This window comes from Patiria miniata, unplaced genomic scaffold (genome assembly GCF_015706575.1).
Source record: "Patiria miniata isolate m_02_andy unplaced genomic scaffold, ASM1570657v1 HiC_scaffold_10, whole genome shotgun sequence".
Classification (NCBI taxonomy): Eukaryota; Metazoa; Echinodermata; class Asteroidea; order Valvatida; family Asterinidae; genus Patiria; species Patiria miniata.
Genome location: NW_024037048.1, coordinates 12,154,662 through 12,175,403, shown reverse-complemented (window position 1 = coordinate 12,175,403; position 20,742 = coordinate 12,154,662). Strand labels below are relative to the sequence as shown.

Sequence of the window (20,742 nt, the reverse complement as noted above, 5' to 3'; positions counted from 1 at the left end):
TGAAAAGATTGATAGATATTGCAACGTAGCGAGGCCTATTTTTCCGATTTCAACGAAAAGTAATAAACATATCACAACGACGTTTAGCATGTATACATGTACTTGGATCATTATAGGGGAATTAAATCCTGAAAGTTGCATGAAGATATGGTCTTCTAAACTGGAAAAATTAATTTTCCAAGGATTACGCCCGCCAACGTGACCATGTCTGTGTACATGTAGTTTCATTCAAAATAAAGTGTTACGTAACCTGTAGAAATCGCCCTTCGCAACCATATGGCTGACTAGGCCACCTCTTTGTTCAAAATAACTTGAAATGAAGAAATATTGGCATCTTTTTTTGGCCTTCCGCATAGTTGCGGAAAAGCCTTTCTTTTCCGCATCCAGCATTGGTGGTACCACTCAACCAGCATTTCTGCCCTCAAACAAGGAAGTTACAATGTAGGTGTTCTTTGGCAGCAGAGGAAAAGCTACCCTCTTCAACCTGTCCCATCATATCCATTTGCAGCAAAATCATTGAGCACATCATTTTCAGTCAAATAATGGACCGCTACGGCCACCATCATATCCTCTCAGATGCCCAACATGGATTCAGACCTGGACGATCGTGTGAAACTCAACTACTTATCACCACCCAAGATCTCACCAAAGCGCTTGTTGATTGTGGCCAAGTTGACGGAATAGTTCTTGACTTTGATTGGGTCCCTCACCAACGCCTTCTTCTGAAGTGACACCATTACGGAATCAGAGGACCTCTTCTGACATGGTTGAATTTTTTTTTTGACGTTTTGACGAAGCAATCCCAGCGTGTTGTAATAGATGAAAGTCATCTGACCGGGCATCTGTGACCTCAGGAGTACCACAAGGGACTGGGACAGTTCTTGGCCTCCTTTTGCTTTTGTCATTCATAAATGACCTACCATCTGGCATTTCTTCTAACGTCCACCTTTTCGCAGATGACTGCCTACTCTACGGATCCATCACCAGCACCAATGACACCAAAGTACTTCAACAAGACCTAGATCACCTTCATCAATGGTCCAACACATGGCAAATGCCTTCAATATTGAGGAATACCACTCAATGAAATTCTCCCTCCGTGGCAACATGATCGAAGCCACGTGTCACCTGGGAAACAGCACCCTCACATCAGTAGCAGACTACCCATACCTCGGGCAGACACTCCACCAACATGTCCTGGTCCAATCAAATCAATAAAGTCACTTCCAGAGCCAACAGCTCATCCTAATAAGTTTCTTGCTCACCGGCTAGCTACCGTATCTCAGGCTCTTACTTTAAGCAGAAACTCATTCACAGATTCACCTGGCTATCGAATGACGGTGGAACAGTTATAAAGGACTTGACCATTTACCAGTCAGTGATCATAGCAGTCTGAAGTCCTACCGGTTTACCGTGGTACCGAAGCTCCTGCCAACACGGACCACTGACTTGTTGTAGCACAAGTTTGTATCAACCCCTTCACCAAGAAGACTTTGGCCAAACGCTGTCCAGACCACCATCTTCTTCTAACAGGCCTTCTGGTGGCCACCAACTACTCTGTTGAGGTTCGGAACTGCTTTAATGCTCTTGGTGAACTGCCTGACTCGTGGGTCTCTTTCCGTGATACGGCTCACTGAAAGCATCATTCAAGGCCAAAGCAAAGCAAGACCTTGATCCTTTTTATGACTCCATTGTCTCTGAGGCTGAAGCTGGCCTGAGAAAATAATCTCCGCCCTGCCTTCGAGGCAGTCAAGCGTCTTCGCGGATGCAGCAAGCATTTATCTCCATTTTCGATCTTCAAGGCAGATGGTTCTCCCTGCAACTCGGTGGATGAAACACTGTCCCGCTGGAAAGACCACTTCAACAAGTCTCTGAACTTTCCACCAGCAACGCCAACACCACATGAAGCCCCCACCTCCTAAATATGTGGTCTCTGATCTCGACTGTGATCCCCCATCTCTGGGTGAAGTGTTATCTGCTATTCGCAAGTTGAAGTCGGGTTGTGCCGCAGGAGAGGACGGTATCTTCCCTGAGTGTCTCAAATCTGCCAAAATGCCCATAAGTACATGTAGGGCTCTTCATAAGATTTTTTCTAACATCTGGTCCTTAGGTTTTGGTTCCAGCAGAATGAAAAGATGGTATAATTCTTCTTCTCTATAAAGGATGGCCTGTAACAGTTACCGTCCCATCAATTGCTTTCAATTCTTGGCAAGGTGTTTGTGCAGATTCTGCTTGCAAGAATTCGCCCCCTGCTTATTCCCTGCAGAGACCACAGAAGTCAGGTTTTACTCGCAGCCGTTCCACTTCAGATGCAATTCTTGCCAATTTGCGAGTACTAGCTGAACTTCACCATGAGTACAAGCACTCCCTTTCAGTTGCTTACGTGGATATCAAGGCAACCTTCGACTCGTAGACTGGAGCAAGCTTTGGGATATCCTCTCCTCAAAGGGAATCCCGGGCACAATTTTAGATCTCATCAAAGCTCCACACAAGATCCAAGGTCAGGGTTGACAATGACCTATCGCCCTCATTTCTGACTTCCTCCAGAGTTCAGCAGGGTTGTGTGCTGGCACCAACCTTGTTCTGCTCAGCTATGCATGCAATCCTGTCATAATGTGAGGATTCACTTGGAATCGATGTAGGCGATCACAAGTTTACCGACCTCCTGTATGGAGATGATGCCGCAATCTTCACTGGATCCAACCAGATGGGGGAACTTCTCGCAACTTTTGAGTGTGAGGCCAGTTACACAGGGCTTAAACCCTAATGGACAAAAACTAAGGTTCAGTTTCGATGCTGTCCAGCCCCTGTCCTAATTCCGATGTTATTGAACCAGTTGAGTCCTTTTCTTATCTTGGGTGCACTATCGACTCATCAGGTTTCTGTATAAAGGACATGCTATGCAGAACTGGTACCATCATGGGTCAACTTGATTGTTTTTGGAGGAGCAAGGCCAGTCTTTCGGTAAAACTTTGGTATTATTGGCGTGTGTGCCCTCCTTTATGGGTCCGAAACCCGGACACAACGCAAGGAAAAACAAGGAACACATTCAAGCCTTCCACATGCAGTGTCAGCGTCGCATACTTGGAATCTGATGGTTCGACTTCATTTCCAATGCAATCATCCAGCAGCATAGGGGGCTTGGTGGCATTTTGTCTGAGACGTCGGGGAGGTGACACCCTTTTAGGTCATGTTGGGCGCCTCCAAGCTCCTGCCCCTGCTCGTCTTGCCCTTGATGTTGCCGTCCAGTTCCACCTTGGGCAACGGCCTGCCACCTGGATGAGGCCTCGTGGTCGTCCCCGGCTTACCTGGCTCAAGCAGGTTGCGGATGCTGTACAGCTGTCCCCAATTGAGTGCTGGCTATTGCCCTTGACCGGGGAGGTTGGAGGTCACTACGAACAGTTGCTGGCCAAGTGCAGCAGTAATAGTAGAAGAATGCCACATACAATCGTACGTTCGCACATTCCTAAGATGCACTACTAGCAATATGCATTTTGGTTTAAAAATAAAATTCTCTAGTACAGGATAGGGATGGCATCAGACTTCATAGTCAACCAAAAATAAAATCTTTGAAGAACTGTAACAGAGAGAAACTCAAAAATAGAGGAAAACGCTACTTCTGTTTCTCGAAAACTTTAGGCCTCAATAAAAATAAATCCAATTGCAGTATAAGAAAAGCAAAACTGTTTCTGAACGCTTGGTATGTCTACTTTCCAAGAATAAAAGATTTACATGTAGAAAACGTACTTTGAAAATGTATTAGCAACTCTTATCCGAAATTAACCAAAAAATGAAACACACTGGTGGGAACAAGTCTTAATGCATAGCTTAAATAATGGTCACATTATAGACTCAATAACGTTGCAACTTGTCATTCTTATTATGAGCAGCATGAGCAGTTAACATGCATGTTTGTCTTTGCCCCCCCCCCCCAGTTTGCCCCGAACACTTTATCTACAAGTAGGTTAATTATGTATATTTTTTTCGCTGTTGAGATTCATAAAATTGGGGCCAATGAACATGATGAAAGCATTAAAGCATTGGTACTTAAGACAGAACACGCCACACATCCATTTATAACAGTCGTAGCAAGTGTGCAGCCAACGTCTTTGTACATTTGTTATACATTTATTATACACCATTCTGCGGTTTGATACATTTCTCATTCATAAAACGACTACACCTCTAAGTTGCTCTGGTGGCTTACAGGCTTGGAGTACTCGTACTCACAACTCGAGTACACTCAAGTACTCGGCCTGTACTCGACTATCAGTGCTCAAAAATTATTTGGACTCGGCCCGTACTCAATTCTTTGTACTCAAATTTTGGCACGGACTTGTTGGTTTGGACTCGGTATTCGACCCTAGTACTCGTACAAATCGAGTACATTACATTTTTTTAACGATTCCATTGCAACTTGGAACTCAAGTCGTTACCAGTGAGACCATTTCGGGATTTGCGCTTCGTGAGCACCAAAGATCCTATTTGACCTTTGATGAGGATGTGAATGGGAGCCAGCCAAGCCTATGTTTCTTACACATGTATGTTTGCTCAGAGCTACGCGGTTACCAGTGAGACAATTTCTGGATTTTTTTCTCTTTTGGTCTCTTAAATTACACAAATAATATTTTGCCTGATCAGAACGCCTTGCCCTTTCACCTGTGTGTCATATACTGTGTAAGTGTGTTCTGCTCTCTGAACATCCATGGTAACTTTTGTGACTACTGTGGCCAGAAATGTTTGCACTGTGTGCAAAATTGTTTTTTCCCATATGTTATATGCTGTCTGTATGGTTGAACCATTGAAGTACGATGTCATTCCTTTCACCCAATTTTGTTGGTGACAGCCTTAATAAAAGTTGTTGGTGTTAACCATTTTGTAAAAAAAAAAATTTGGACTGCGTGTTTTGATTTAATTTAATTCCATTTCTTTTATTTATTTACATGCTTATTTATTTATTTATATATTTATTATTTTTTGTTCTTGTTGGTGTTGTACTCGGACTCTGACACCGACTCAGACTTAGGTACTCGGACTGGGCCCAGTACTCGGCCTTTTACTATTTTTATCTTTGACATTTTAATTCTTTGTATTGATATTTTCACACATTTTAACATTACAATTACATTTTTTTTCTTTAATTTAATTTTATAATAATAGTTTATTTTTTAAACTTGTAAAGTGCTTTGAGCGTCTTTTTTAGATGGATTTTGGCGCTATATACATGTAAATGTTCACTATTATTATTATTATTAAATGTACTCAGCCTTGAATGTACTTGAACTCGGTGCTTTGGATTCGGACTCGTCACAGTGTACTTGGACGCAGCCCTGGACTCGGCCCCTAAAGTACTCAGAGAACTCGGTACTCGGCTTTTAGGACTTGACTCCAACACTGGTGGCTTATATTGGGACCATTGAAATGGTACACATGCGCGTACACAGGCTTGAGATTTTTGTTGATTGCCCCCCCCCCCCAATTGTTTTCTTTCTCCCTAATTGTCCCCCCCCCACATTTTAGCGCCGCCACTGGTAGTTTAATTGGTTTGCAAGCCATATGAATTCCTAAGGTTGTTGACCAATGCCACCTTCACTGCCTAGCTAATAATAAGGTCATCCCTTACTAGCTGATGTTTGAAGCAGACAGGAAAGTAGCAATTTGGCTGGCTGCCCTACTATGCTGCACACTTCCCTAGTGACCGCAGAGGGTGTGTGTGTGTGTGATTGGCATGATTGGCAGGATCTAACTTGTTATTTGTGACATCAGCACATTTGAATCCTGTCTGATTTCCCTGGACTGCACAAACTGACTCAGTAGAAAACACTGCACGCAGGTGTAGAAATGTACGGCATTTATCCACATGCATTATTCATACAGTGCATGTGTAAAACCATTCTCGACAAACGAACACAAAAGTGTATTTGATAGTTTATTTTCTAAAAGAAAATATACATGTCACAAAGTAGGTTTATTTTAATCCATTTTATTTTATAGTTTATTTTAATCCACCTTCATGTATGTAGATGTTTTGAAGCAATAAAAGAATTAAATATTTAAAACAAATACATGTACACTGAATTGATATTGAGGAAATGCATGACATGTACATGTACGTGTGATCATGTGATGAGCTTATTTTGTCAAATTAACCAAAAATTTACTAGAAATAAAGATTGTGGTTGTCACAGTATGGTTACATGTACTGGCAACACCCATGTTGATATTATTTCATGTACATTATCTTTCCAATCACGCCGAGATAAAGTGGTAGTGTCTCATTACAGTTGGTAAAAATGATGTGATATGCGCATATCAGTAATTTTTGTTATATTTTTTTTAATGGTCGGGTACCCGCAGGACCATGGGCAATCATTAGGATTTTTTTCTACTGGGCAAAATCAGGGGGACAGGCTTAATGTGCCTACAGACCACTCCATGCAGACCACTTTTTGTTTAAATTTAGTTGTGTCCTGTTTGTTATTTACATTTCCATTTTTGTACGTACACATAAATAAAGAAAAGGATGTGTTGGAAATGATCTTTAATTTATTTTTGCACCTCAATATATGTTTAGATAGGATTTGGAAATTACAGGATGTTCAAATTTGCTAGTTGAATAAAAAAAAATTGACCAAACTGTTCGCTGTTTTCTCTGGTCTTGATACGTTTGTGTACAATGTACATTATATACATGTAGATGGAATAAGGTGTAATTCCAAACACAAACCAAAAGACAACCAGACTCAAAACCATACCACCCCCAAACTGTTTCCATTCCGCTACTATGTTGGTTCAGTGGCCATGTTTAACAAAGAAAATATTGAACCTTCATCTTTGCTTGAGCTGTAATTGACAGCACTTGGCCTACTAATGTCACAGGATATGTACATGTGGGAGGGATGCATGGTTGGTTGCTGATTATGAGCAGACAGTCTGGTGCACATCAGACGGTCGTACCGTACCTTAATAAACAAGGTACCTTTTTTTAAAAAGGAAATGAGTTTGTGGTACATGTTTAGGATGTATATCAAGCATAACAGCCATATGACACATTGCATTCTATTATTAAACCATACACATGTGCTTATTATCAAGAATCTTGGAGAAAAACAGGAGGTCTGGAGCCCAATGCCTTCCACGACTTTGACCCAGAAATACAGCTGTTCCTATTGACATTGACCAGTTTGTGGTTTAAAGGGGTACTGGGCTTTGAAATAAACCAGTTCCGTATTCCAAAATAGTCTGGTGCACAGCAAAATTCGTTTTTTTTTCTCGGGATAACTGCGGCAGATAAATGTACCCAAGGCTATGGGGGACGTGGTTACCAAATCTGCATTCTGTGCAATTTTCCATGCAATCGAAAAGAGATGGAACTTTCGTTCGCACCAAAGTTTTGACACACAAGACACCTAAAAACACTTCGCTGTCCAAAGGTTTTTGCAAAATGTTATTCTTCAGAACGCGATGATCTCTTCAATTTTGCTGGTACCCCGATATGCTTTTGAATGCATACGATGAAATTTTTATCCCGAAAGAAAAATTGGCAAATCTTGATGTGCACATGCGCAGTTGGAATACCGAACTCGCTTATTGTGGTGGTGGCAGAATTTTTGAAAACACATGCTGTCACTTGTAAAATGTACCATGTAATGTCATAGAAGGTTAGGCATGGTGTGTACCGGTACTATACATATGTACATTTTTAATCAGTTTGATTCTATATCATTAAGCCAGTTAGATTGCTAAATCAGAAGAATGTTGTTGAAAATTATATGGAGGAGTTGGCTAAGAGGGAAAACAAGTTGTTATTTTAAAATAAATGAAAGAACTTCATGGAGTCGCATGTGTTGTATACATGTACATCTAAGAATGTCATTTGTAGCTTGTTTGTGTATGTACCGGTATGTTCATATTAAAGCTATAGTCCATCATTTGCAGCCATCCGAAAAGTAACTGGCGTAATTATTGTTGAAAAACAAACTTGGATGAAAGATAGTAAGGGAATTAAACTCCCTGTGAAATTTTTCTTTCCGGGAAGCTGTCATTTTGAAGTAATCAACAAAAGAAGGCATTTCCAACGGTGATTCTTAAGAAGCACCGTAGGAAAATTTAAATTAGTAGTTTGTTTTGTTATTCAGCGCAGCGCGCACAAGTATTGGAACGACGCACACGCGCACGCGGTTGTTATAATTCGTCGGATCAGTGCACGACGTCGCATATAGCTGCAATTCAAAACAATTCAAAACATGATTCAGTAACTTTTGATTTGAAATTGAGATCTTAGAATGCTGTTTTTCTCGGAATGTACAGCTGAAGCTTAGCTGAAACTTCATCAGGTTAGTTGCTTAGTATCCTTCATTAGATTTTGAACTCTTTTGTTGCTTCAAACGAACAAAATGCACAAATTACAAATGATGGACTGTAGCTTTAACTAAACATTTTTTGTTATCATTATTTACGTGTACATGTGTATATCAAGTGTTTATGTACACTGTACACTGTACATCTTTCTCCTTCATCATCATCATTGGGCGGCCGCAGCCGAGATGGATGCAACCAAACTCTTCCAGACTCTCTTGTCCGCCATGGCCGTGATGATGTCATCAACGTGCTGGCTCACATCATTGCATACAGTGTCAACGTAGTTGAGGGGTCTCCTCCCTCTGTTGGGGCAAGGCAATCTCCAGCAGATGAGGTCAGAGACAACTTGCTCTTTGGTCTCTGTAGCAGTGGCCGGCAGGGCGGGCTCTGCGCTGTGCAACTGTAGTTGAAATACATGTAGGTGGGATGCTGCCATATATTTCCGCCTTTGTCTTACGTTTCTTCCAGGAAATATTTTGCGCTCTCATGTGGAGGCGAGTGTAGGTGCCATCTAGTCTCTGTTTGAGTTGCTCTTTCTCCTTAGTTCTCTTACAGGTACATGTAGGACATTTTGAAATATTTTCATGGCCTGTCTAATGACGTAGGAAACTATTATACTAATAACATGTAATAGGCACTTTTAAGAAGTTTTGCATCCATACGGTCTTGTTGGGTACATTTAAGCAAAAATGTTCATCTGTATTGTTATTATAATGTGAATGATAACAAAGACTCCAGATGACAGCCTGCTTGCCTGCCATGCATTGTATGCCATTATTCATGTTCATAATTTGTTACAAAAGTCCAATGTGGTACTGCTTGCCATGCATGTACACGGCCAGAGTCTGTTACTATTTTGTTCATTGTTAAATATTCCTTCATGTCCTTGGGCTTCCTCTTTGCAAGGAATATGCCGTACATTAATTATGAGGTGTCATGTGAGCTGTTCACTGGTGTATTTCTGTGGCTGCATAAACATAAATTCATGCTCAGAGGCTGCTATACCCTAATCTATGTAATAGACCCATGGCGAAAGATTCGCTGATTAATTAGGCAAGACCCCGCCTCTTGACCTCCTAGATTTTGACCAATCAGCGGGCGCTTTATTGGGTCTTCTGTCATTCACCTGTTGCGTGTCATAGACAATGAATTAAAAACCCTGCGTCACGCGCTCTGTATCATGTTACATGATAATGCGCCCTGCTGTTGTTGGATTACAAAACACTGCATTCGAATTGACCAATCAAACCATTTAGTCCTGAATTAGGAATGAAATGACGTCACGATTTAGTAAAGTCGACTCCGATTGGCTGGCGCGCGGCTTGCATACGGTATGTCTAGACATATCAGACGTCATACAGGAGTCTTGCTCCGTGGATAACGGGTGATACTCAGACTAGCTATACCCATGAAACATGCTACATTTACATGTATGCAATCAACATTTAAATGCATCTTTTTTACTGTTTTATAGGCCTGTGTTTTAGATTGAGACTAACCAATTTATAATGTGCCGAACACCTACATGATGTACACATGTACATGTACTGTACGTACACGTACATGCATCAATGTACATTGTACATGAACCTTTGATATCAATATCATTCAGATATGTGTTATTTATACATGGTACATCCATGGTACATATGTACATGTACCGGTATGTGCGATACCTTAGTTTCACAGGTTTCCTTAAAGGTAGAGACCATCATTTGTCATTTGTGCATTTTTTTCCGTTTGAATCAACAAAAGTGCTCAAAATCTAAAGAAGGTGCTTAACAGCTAACCTGATGGAATTTCAGCTCAGTGAATGCTGTATATTCTGTGCAAACAGTATTCTGAGATCTCGATTTCACTTCAAAAGTTGCTGAATCCTGTTTTGAATTGGGCCCGAAATCAGAGTCCGGGACACGTTCTCATTCAGTCGATTGCAGCTACCGGTACGCGATGTCACGCACTGAACTGACGAATAATAGCAGCCGCGCATTGTCAATGCTTGCGCGCACTCATTCATGGCTTCTCCGAATTAAAGACAAACTACATACATACTAACGGAAATTTCCATGAAAAAGGCCTTCTTTTATAGTTTTCTTCAAAATGACAGCATGCCAGAAAGAATAATTTCACAGGGAGTTTAGTACCATTACCATCTTTAAACCAAGTGTGCTTTTCAACAATAATTTTGTCAGTTACTTTTTTGGATAGCTGCAAATGACATGTACATGTACATGTACTCTACCTTTAAATGCATGAACCACATCCACATCTGCATTGTACATGTACATGAATCCAAGGCAGAGCTACAGAAGGAAGAGCTGCAAGAAGATGCAAGAACAATTGTACAATGTACATAATAATATTATTGTGAATACACTTACAGTGTATATGTGTATTGTGTGTAATCTGCAGTCGAGGTAAATTTTTATGAGGATTCTAATCAAGGGGTATAGTAATTTGCCCAGCAGTATTATTTTTTGCAGTTTTCCCTGAAAATTATAAGTTGCAATGATCATACCGGTACATGTACTTTACAAAAAATTATATTACAAGTCCATCATAGTCCTACATGTATGTGTGTGGGTCATACATTTTGGGTTCACCTGTTTCCTGTACACGCCTGTTACATCTCACACCTATGATCATTTATATTATATTTCTGACACACTCCTTAATGCAGTCATCCTCCAAGAGTGATTTTGAATAGAAAACTATGTACCTACAACAAATTAAAAATTGTTTGAAGTCATTCTTAATGAATGATGCTTCTATATATAGTTAATTAAAAAGTACTAGGGGCAGGAAAATGTCACACTTTTGACCCTAAATCTGTTAAATGGCTTGTGTAGCAAGTGAATCGGAAACTGCTGATTAACCCATAAAATAGGAAATTGCACAGATGATTTCGTGTCTGGCCAATCTTGGTCCCGCAGACTCATGTTCTTTGTAATTCAAATATATTTCATGTCTCTTACATGTACATGTAGTTCCTGCTTGTGATTGGAATGGCAAACTACAAAATACTGCTGTGAAAACAACTTCAGGATGGCTAAATGTTAAGTTAACCTCAGTTGGCCTGTGGTTTCCGGCTGAGTTCTCCAATGGGAAATTGCAATTTATATATGAAACTGAAAGTCGTACAGAAACTACACACAATACTCTGGGTGCGGTGCCAGGATCACTGAACATGTAGTTAAATAAGGATGCACAATTCTAGGTCAGTAAATAAATGGTTGTTATCAGTCGGCACTGCCTGTGAAGACTGTGCTGCCCTAGCCTACAGTTTCCTGGTTACACACTGTATTTTGCCGGAAATACTGTACTGTTGGTGAAAATACCAAATGGCACACTTTGACAATATTCCGTTTCCTCAAATTAATCTTCCTTGAAGAAAATCAATGGAAAATTAGAATGTAGTTTACATGTATGTATATATTCACATAAAAAGCAAATGAATATGTCTAGTATTTAGAACATCCTTCTTGAGAATGATCTGTAGCAAACATGTACAAATGATAGCTGTGAATTACAGATGAACAAATGTAACCTAGCTATCCCACACGGAGTATTTTTGTATTGTGACAAAATTACCTCCAACATGGCCATGCAAATGTTACTGCCAGACAAGTCATTTTTTACATGTCTGTGTTCATGAATGTGTTTAAAGCCAGTGGAGTACATTGTACATAGGAGATGCCTGTGTGGGGATGCCTGGAGCTGTGTTAGGTACATGTACATGCATCCATGCAAGTCAACCCCAGCTTGTTGCCTGGCCAGACAGATATGGCGTCATTGATGACTCATCGCTGGGACTTCATTATCATGCCGTCTGGCATGAATGCCTGGGAATGTACACTGTGCAGCTTGTATACTTGTACATGTAGAGAGCCACATTTGCCTCGCAGTGTTTACCTCATTCATATTTGCATGCTTGTACATGTGTATACCGGTATGCCTGATTTAACATCGCAAAAATCCAGTTGACATGAACCATTTACAATATATCCCTGTACATGTAGAATGCACACATTTTCCTTCTGATAACCGAACCATACATTACATTTTGAAATAAGAAAAGTGTATTTTTTATTCTTCGTGTATACTGAAGTCTGAACATTTTGTAGTTTCTTCAATGACTAATGTTCCTGATACACGTACATGTACATGTACATGTATGTAAAACTACATTTTTTTAAAACCCTAACCCCTTGAGCCCTGTATACTAGAAAGTATCCTGAATCCGCCAAAATCCACCAATTTTGTCATGTAAAAAAATGTTGGTGTCCCAGCTGAGTCCATCAGAATCCACCAGTGAGTCCATCAGAATCCACCAGTGTAGTACACGCATGTTTTATACCTCGTAGTACACACCAAACATATAGCCAATGAGTTAAACTGTTGAGATCCTGAATCCATCAAAGTCCCCCAACTGCTCAATATGGAGGTATCAAAATCCTGCAGTACCATTAAGGCTCACTGTCCTGAATCAATCAAAATTCCCCCAACTTTTTCAATACTAGCGGGATGTATGCGGTGCTTCGCGCGGCACCCGCTAGCTGGGTGGAGTCGTAAAGTTCCCCCCACCCCCAAGAAAAGTTAATAAAGAGGTGTAATACTAGGGCTGAGTCAATTCGAATAATTGAATATTCGACCTTCCATTCGATCGAATATTCGAATATTCGGTTATTTGGCCATTCCAAATTCCCTCAAAAGCAAAAATATGCCATACATGTTCATGTAGTCAACGTACGTGAGCACGTCAGCATGCCATGCATGATTTCTTCACAGGTAAGTCAGGTATTTGACAACAATCAGTTGTTCTTCAGTCGTCAGTAATTTAAAGATCAACAATCACCAGAGAAGCTAGAGTGAAGGATTCCTTGTTTGCATGGGGGACGTATTAAGCCGTGAACCCCAAACACGGCGGGTGGCGTCAGCTATTGTGACTCTCCGACCCTTAACTCGCAAACAGGAACCGAGCATATCTATTACTGGAAGCTTCTTGAAGTCTACAAAACAGTGTACTTCCTATTCACAGTATTGAGGATAAAAAAAATCACTTTTACAGTAATAACTCGCACTTTTGTCATCAAGAATTGAGGAAATGATTTTATATCATTTTAAATAAACTTATTCTCAACAACCAAAAACTCCAAGAAAAAAACCTATGATATTTAATGTCTTTATTCAATGAAATATGGGTCTTTGAATTGTAAATGCATATTTAAGTTTATGCAAATAATGAGTGTGGGCGCGGCATACACACGCCCCAGCTTGACACGTGCAAAGCAGTATTTCCTTGTTTGCCCACAGGGGATGTATTATAAGCTGTGTACCCAAAACACGAAGGGTGACATTTCAGCAACCCACCTAAACTTAGGTGGCTAATTAGGGCACAGGTGCGCTGACCCGGTTCTTTTGTCTGGCTAAATGCGTGCTCTGGAGATAACTTTCTAATAAATAGGCCACTAAAAGGTTTGGATATTCCAACTTGCCAAATTTTGATACATTTTGTCTAGCTGTGGTTTTCTATGCTGGGAATCAGGGGTACGGTGCGGTGAGTTGACCGCAAAGTCTGTCTGGCGAAATAAATGAGAGCTCTTTTGAGTTTGAAATCCTCTCTGTTGTCTGCCCTTTTTCTTGCGTTTTGCTCGACTTGGAGGACATAAGCCAGAGGTTCCCGCTATTATTACTGAAAGTATAATTGCTGAACTAGTTTTTGAAGTGTTTATGTATGTTTTATTTGTGCAAATATTGGGTGCAATTAGCAGACTAACCCAGCGAACGAAGCTGACGAACGAAAATGTGTTTGATAAAAGGGTGCTCTGATCAGTTGAGAGAACTAGATTATTTTGTACATGTACATGTATATAATTACGGAGACATTGAGGCAAACATCGAACAGCCATAATAAATTTACCCCTAAAAGTAAACAAGAAATTCTTTTAGAAAAATCCCAGAGTCCGTAACGTAAATGAATCAAGGTTTTCAAAACGTTTTAATGTAATGTTGGGGTTCATGACAAGTTTTCTACAACACCGCCACGTGCTGTGGGCAGCATACTGCATGCAAGGCGATTCCCTATAACCACGTGCATTCGACACGATTGAACAGGCGATGGAAAACTTTTGGGGGAATTGGCTTCGCTGTATCAGTGTAATGTACCGCTTCTTGTGCGACCCTGTGCGAGCAGTACGTCCTCAAAATAAGTACATGAAAACGGAAAATACAAAGGCCCACACAGAAAAAAGAAATCAAGTTCTTTGCATGAGATTGCAGAGGTCTTCTACATCGATGTTGGCATGCCATTTTCGTGACGTCAATAGCCCCTCCCACTGCGCACGTGGGCAAATTAACACGTGCTTCTCTCCAGTGCCACACTGTATTTTCCTATGCTGCACACATGTACATGTACATGTAACACCAACGCGCGGGCAAACTTGCCAGGATCGCATCGGGGAAAACAACAAACAAAAATACGGACAACGGAAACGTTACTACTCATGCTAGAAGTTTGATATGAAAAGGTGTCAGGAAGTGTTTTGTGAAGACATGAAAGACAAAATGTCTTGTTTATCTTGTCGGAAGCATCAGCGATTGGTGTTGCAGTCCGGCGTTAAAAAAATGGGTTGGCTTTACTGCAAGCACTCCCAAAGCAGAAGTAATATATGTATGGCATTATTGCTTGGCATATATATACAAGCTACTTTTATGGGTTTTTTAGGCAGCAACTTGAAACTTAACTTTGAGAATACACTTTTGTTGTTAAAAAAAAGTTTTTTTCACCTTTTTATTTCATTGCATATCACCACCGAATATTCTTATTCGAAATAAATATTTGAAAATACGATTATCAATCGAATATTTGAATATTCAAATATTCGGCACAGCCCTATGTAATACCAATCTGGGTCAAATCAACCGGGGGCGACTTCATACAATCATCTGACCAGACATTCAAGACAGACATTTTGTTCATTGTGTTGGTCCGATAAATCCCCCTAAATATCCGAGTTATTCATTATCCCCGATAAATTCCCGTAAATATCTGAATTATTAATTGTCCTCTCAAGCACATCAGCTACAGAGAGCCTACCTTTGCAATTGGAAACCGCAATTAGCGAAAACTGAGGGATTTAGCATCATACCGGTACAACGGTTTGTTGCTGTGAATCCGAGAGAAATGATCAGTGCGCCCTCAATTGCCATCGGTTTACTTTGACCTGAATTTGCATGTTGACCCCAAGTGGGCGTGGTGATCCTTGGTGAAGCAATTTTGGCAAATTGGTTATTGTCAACGTTAATACCAATGCGTTGTGGAGTGTTTTCATAATGTTCTAACATTTCACTATTGAAAGTCTGAAAGACACAAATTTGCCAAAAAAGCAAAACAAAAGAAGAAATAATCATTTTCTGTATCTGCTAACCGTGACTTCAGAGGCCAGCGATTTCGGAGCATGTATATACGACCATATATGGAGCAATTACATTTAACGAAGCCTCTCCATATAAACCCTTGCATTTCCTTGCATTTTGTGTATTTGGAGCTCTGCACACTAGGCCTTTATCACAAAAAACATGACACACAAACATCAGACAGACAGCGTTGGATAGGACGGAGGTATCCTGAATCCGCCCAAATCCTTCAAAACGGGTGTGGATTTTGATGGATTCAGGTACCGGTACGTTAGGGTTAATGGATGTACCGTATGTACATCAGTTAATCTGAAGACCTGCTGTGGAATGAAAAATGACAGATCTACATGTACATTTTTGTATGTGCTTGCTCACAGTCACATGCAATAAAGTTGTATATGTGCTGTGCATGTAGTGGTAATGAGCCACTGACTGTTTTCTTTATGAATTTATGTTTTTGTGTACTAAGGACCTTTTAAACAAGATTGGAAACTTTGTACGTTGGTAGTATACAAGTGAGGTTTGCGGTAACACCATGTGGAATAAAGCTCTTTTGAGAAGAAGTGTGAATCTGAAACGTGGAGTTTCACAACCAACCGGTTCTTTTCACAACCACACTTCTTCTCAAAAGAGATTATTCCACATGGTGTTACCGCAAATCTCACTAGTAAGGAGCTGTTTGTCAGAGTTGTTCATGTACAAGTTTATAATCTGTTCAAAAGGTGTGAAAATAGTATGGATTGAATCCCCCGGGAAGGGTGTTAACAGTAATTGTGAAAGTATGGTCACAGCTACATGTAGTTGCTTTATGTAGTTGAATACTTGCATGCACAGTCACTCTGTAAGCATGTGTGGTATGCCAGATAACAAAAGAATTTACATCAAATTCATCAAAGCATGCAGAAATGCTTTGAATGAATGATACCACGTGTGTGTTGGCCTGGGAAAAACTGTCGTTTTAAAATCATTTCTGATTCTATGTAACTTGGTTCTATTTAGAATGGTCTCTGACAATATCCCTGCTCAAAAGGGGGAAATTAAACCTCAATATTGAAATCCATATCACTCTATTAAACATGATTCTTTACTTTATAAAATTGGTTACTAGTAGGTCATGTACATACATACATGTATAGTTTGCTCTGTGGCTACTCCAGAGAGTCATTTCCTCAAACAGGAAGTTATAGTTTTACAGTCAATTGAGATATTTATTCTGTTTGGTGCAATCTCCAAATATGCACATACATGTATACAAGTACTACTACATAAGGCCAGATATTTGAAGACTTTGAGTCCTCTAGCTCTTTGTCAAATTGTGTTTCATTTAATTTTTAACATGCAGTGCAGCTTAAATGCCAATCATTTACAAATTCTCTCTGCCTGCTGGCCTGTATTATATTTTATATTTTCATTAGACTAGCCACTTGATTAATTGTTGCGGTCAAATATTAACAGTGTACCGGTACATGTTGTTAACAAGAAAGGTGTGGCGAATATATCGTATATTCCAATATTGGATTGCAACGGAATATCCAAATTTTTACGATTCAAAATATTTTTGTGAGTGGTCTCGAGGAGATGTTAAAAAAAGTCCCTGAGGTTAAGTTAATCATATGAGTTTCTTAGTTGTATTATTTGTCAAGTGCCAAACTTTTGTCAAAAGCCACTTTACTTACATGATTTGAGAGCTTGCGTCAGTTGCGTAAGGAAAGTTAGCTCCGATTTTTCTTTCAGTAAAATCAAATATCAGGCATTCTAAATTATTTCTAACAGCCTTATTGATTAGAAGATAAATTTCACAGCAATATTAAATTAATAAGAATGACAAAGCTCATTTGCAGTGTTTTTTTCTCTAATTTTCACAGCAGTTTATATTAGCCTGGCAAACTGAGTTCAGCACGGCACTGTGCTTTCACTCGATCGACAGGGATCTGCCGTGCTGCTACTGCTGTTCTGAACAGCAGTGCCGTATGAGTGTTCAACTGCTGTACCACTGCCAGGCTCATCTCATTTCAACTTTAAGTTAGCAAATTACTTTACAAAGTTTCAGACATTTGGTGAAGTCCATCAGACCGGAAATTACTGTAGGGAGAATTTGAAAATGATCAGTTTTTGCCATTTTTCAATTACAATGTCTCATCATTCTGTAAAGAAATATGTAGCCAGCATGATAATTAAAAAAGAAAAAGACAGAACATGTACCGGTACACAAACATTTTAAAAAGATTTCCGCAGGAGATACACGTACATGTAGCCAGGGTTGACATGCACATTACATGTACACCTCTATACGTGTGTCATTCTATAAAGGGTCCACTTCTTGTCTTGTCCCTTTTACTGTACAACTGTACATCTGACATCTATGAATGATTTTAGAATATGATGCAGATCCTTAAGGCAGTGGTTCTCCAAGTACCAAGGTAACAGGGACTTTGGACCCTTAATTAAAACCCTAACCCCCTAGGCCCTTGTTGCTTACAACCATCCTCAATCCTCCAAAATCCTCCAAAATTTTTCAACTCCGCCTAAATTTTTCAAAATTGACAGACAGTCCTGCCTCAAAATGCATTCATCCTCAATCCTCCAAAATCCTCCTCATCCCAAAACTTTGCACTCGTGTTTAAATGAAGGATAACCAACGCCAAATCCTTCAAAATCATCAGACAGTCCTGCCTCAAAATGCATTCATCCTCAATCCTCCAAAATCCTCTTGTGCTTCATTCACCATTCATCCTCAATCCTCCAAAATCCTCATGTGCTTCAATCACCATTCATCCTCAATCCTCCAGAATCCTCATTTGATTCAATCACCATTCATCCTCAATCCTCTAGAATCCTCCAAAACCGCCAGGAGGATTTTGGAGGAGTGAGGTGGGTTAGGGTTAATGTTTAAAATGACCCATATTGATTTCATTTTGTGAAATGTGCACAGATATAAACTTAATTGAACCTGGTGATGTAATTAGTGTATAATTTATGTACATGTGTACATGTGTACATGTACAGGTGTATTTTTTAATGCATCAGGACTGCACAGTGAGTGATTTCTGTGAACTTGTCTGGTCAACTTTTGCATAATCCTGTACATGTACATGTACATACAGCTTTTGTGTAGCTGTTGGAGAGATCAGTCAATACATCCTATACAATCATAAAGTTGTTAAATTCCTTTATGTTATTGTATAACAAGGTATCAGGTGCTCTATGCCAGTTATATATTTCAGCACTTGTGAAATGACAGCTCCTCGTAATGAGCTTCCCACCTCCCTGTGGAAATTCCTTCAGTTTGGGTCAATATATCTGTGTGGGAATACATGATGCTTACAAGTTTTCACATATACTTTCTTGTGTTTATGTAATATTTAATGCCATTATAGGTAGAATTTAAGGGTGAATAAGAAACCATGGCAAGCCTAATCCTTCCTAATGTGGTTTTAACTGAAAAATGTGACTACATGTAGGGTTTCATCTAGGATTTCAAAAGTGCCCATCCTTTTTTTTTTGGGGGGGGGGGGGTGAGGAGAGAGGGGCTAAAGTTCCTAAATTTATTCTCAAATTGCCTTAGAATGAAGTTGAAAGCATACATGTAGTAGATTTCAAAATTTTCCCAGGCGGAAAGCTCCCGGACACCACCCCCCCCCCTGTAGGAAGGCGTGCCTTGGTCACGACTTCACTCAACCCCCCATCATTATCAACCCCTGTTTCCTGAAAGCTAGATCCGCCCCTGATCACATGATACATGTACAATGAAACTTCCATTGGTGAAAACCCATCATTTTATTAACAGTCCCAATAAGGTAAATATTGTAGGTATAGCCACATGAACACTATGTGCTCAGGACCCCTATTATGATCTTTTCAATTTTTAATAATTTCACATGACGTTTGAACAATATTCCTTTTCATGCATACTGTGAGGAAAGTATTTTTGCACAAAAAAAGAAAGAATGTTTGTTATTAGACCAAAATGCATACTCCCCATAAACACAATAATCTAATATTAAACACTGCCAGTAAGGTTGGGATGTCATGACCTCAGTATTGTGATGCATGAACCTTCATATCTTGTTGTGAAAGACAGTTACATGTATTGTAACACATGTACATGTACATTGTAGACACAGTAGGGACAATCATGCCAGTTCCTTGTAGCGTCATACATGTATGATGTCTTGACCTTAGACTCTTTACTTTTGAACTCTATTTCAAAACAGTCTTTCTGTTTGTAACATTATGGTGTAGGATTCTTTAACGAAGCTGCTCATTGCAACATAACTGATGCCCAATTTGTAACATGCATTAATTGTGACAGTTTTTCATTAATTGCTGTATAAATTCTGACAAATATTAGCAGTTGCATGTGAAGGATCTGGAGACAAACATTCAAATTTGATTCGCCCAAATCCATGTACCTGTACATGTAACTAGATATGTCACAAATAGGTGACAACTTACATGTACATGTACATACACATTCATGTACATTGTATGATACATGTGTGTATGCTGCAAATTATTTATCAGTGGGTGAAAATGGTGCACTACATTTGACAGATGTCAGACATTTCTGTTTCCATTAACATTATTTGCTTTTCTAAATTTAGGATACCCTCAAAAATCAATTGACCTAAAATCTATAAGAAGCACTTGCAAGTATTGAATGGACTAATTTGTTGATTGATGGCAATCAATCTGCCCTACCATAGATGTAGAGGTGGGAGAATATCCCTGAAACTTAGGGGAGTGCTACACATAAGGTCTTTGCCCTGGGCGATGCCAGGTTGCATACTAGTGATGTCACTTGAAATTCCCACCCCACATCACTCCCAGAATGCTGTCACCCTGGAGTGAGCTCAACCCTGCTCTGGAGTAAAACAAGGTTGACCTCGTCCCAATTAATGTGGTATATTGTGTGCCTCTTAGTTCGTTTTGTTTCTTGCATTTTGGCCAGTGCACGTCTGGGCT

At 39.8% G+C, this 20,742-nt stretch overlaps 1 protein-coding gene across 2 annotated transcripts in view; it reads left to right on the top strand.

Annotated features, from left to right (window-relative positions):
• LOC119738341 (microtubule-associated protein 1S-like) overlaps window positions 1-20,742 on the top strand; it is a 40,125-nt gene that overhangs the window by 7,046 nt on the left and 12,337 nt on the right. The window lies entirely within an intron of this gene.